Genomic DNA, 1,464 nt, shown 5'->3' on the forward strand with positions numbered 1-1,464 from the left:
GGCTGTTCTTGCCCACTGGGAGGGGGGTCCAAGGTGAGCCGACCGCCTGGGGCTGACTGCCTGGGAAGTCTTCTCTAAGCTCTTGTCTGTAAAATGGGGGAGTTGGCCCAGTTCCAGATGTTTCTCTGAAGCCCAAAGAATTCATTTCCAGGAGTCAGAAGATTCTGACGTTTGGAGATTTGAGGATTCTAACTTGCCTACCTTATAGGAAGATCAGACATTCTAGAGTTCAACCTATTCTCATGATCGCGTTTAGGATTTTCAACAGCCTAGATTACCAGTAGGCTAGTATTTTAATGTTCTGGGACTCTGACAAGCTAGGATTCGAATAGCTGAATATCTCAGCACTGAAGGATTCCAACAACCCAGGAATCTAATATTCCAACATTTTAATGTTTTAGTATTTCAACCAGCTAGGATTCTAATGTTTGAATGCTTTCTATCAGAGGAATTCAATTACCTACACTTGCAAATTCCCATTTAGAAGTCTGTCATAGTCTAACCTTTTGACAGTCTAGAATTCGAACAACAGAGAAGCTCACTGTTCTGACTTTTCATGTTCTAGGATTCAGGCACGGAGTTCCACCTGATTCCCTTTTGCCATGACCCCCAGCCCCCCGACCCTGGTGACCCTGGTGTCCAAAGCTAAGAGTGGGGTGGGGTTGGGGAAGGCCGGTTTTAATAGGCCAGCATCAGAACGTGTGTGTGTGTGTGTGTGTGTGTGTGTGTGTGTGTGTGAGTCCCCAGAGCCTCTGAACTTTGGGAAGAGGTGCCTGTCCCTCCACACACACCTCAGGCCTGGGGGAGGGCAGAGATTAGGCTCTGAGACCTCACTTGCCCCTGGCAGCTAGTGCAAGCACCCGCACCCACACATGTCACCCGATCGCCTTGGCCAGCCTGGCTTCAATTTCTATTTTCCACCAAATGGGAGGTCAGGGATGGGCCTGGGCAGGGAGGTGTTCCCTCACCCCCATCGGATGCCCCCACCTGCCCCTTCCTCCTCCCTCCTTCTACACCTGGTGGGCCCCTCCCTTCCTCCCTGCCGGCTGCAGAAAACAACATGCAAGGACTCGCAATTTGGGGAGGCCTCTGGGGCACCCCACCCCTGCCCGGGCCTCTCTCAAACGGGTAGTGGGGTAAAGAGGCAACTGGGGCCAATGCCCTACCCCCATCCCTCATTCTCCCAAGGCTTAGAGTCCCTTCCTCCCCCTCCCCTGTACCAGGCTGCAGGTCGCCTCGGTCAGCGCACCCCTCCTCCAGACCGCTCCCCAAGCTGGGTTGGGGGACCCTGCGCCCTCACCTTCTGGTCGACGATGGAGCAAGCCAGCTGCTTCACATGGGCCAACTCCGAGGCGGCGGGCAGCAGCACGAACTCGCGGGTCAGCCCGATCTGGATGTGGAAGGAGACCCCGGGGCCCGGGGCCGGGACCGAAACCTGGGACAGCAGGGGTGGCGGCGACTGCA

General features: G+C 55.2%; 1 protein-coding gene across 1 annotated transcript in view; it reads right to left on the reverse strand.

The window, feature by feature from the left end:
• Positions 1-1,458, reverse strand: part of PRKD2 (protein kinase D2) — a 38,764-nt gene extending 37,306 nt beyond the window's left edge. Inside the window, exon 1 of the mRNA XM_005857853.2 lies at positions 1,301-1,458. The gene's annotated coding sequence lies outside the window, so the exon portion shown is untranslated. The remainder of the gene's footprint in view (positions 1-1,300) is intronic.
• Between the last annotated feature and the right edge of the window lie 6 nt (positions 1,459-1,464).

This window comes from Myotis brandtii, unplaced genomic scaffold, assembly GCF_000412655.1.
Source record: "Myotis brandtii unplaced genomic scaffold, ASM41265v1 scaffold114, whole genome shotgun sequence".
Classification (NCBI taxonomy): domain Eukaryota; kingdom Metazoa; phylum Chordata; class Mammalia; order Chiroptera; family Vespertilionidae; genus Myotis; species Myotis brandtii.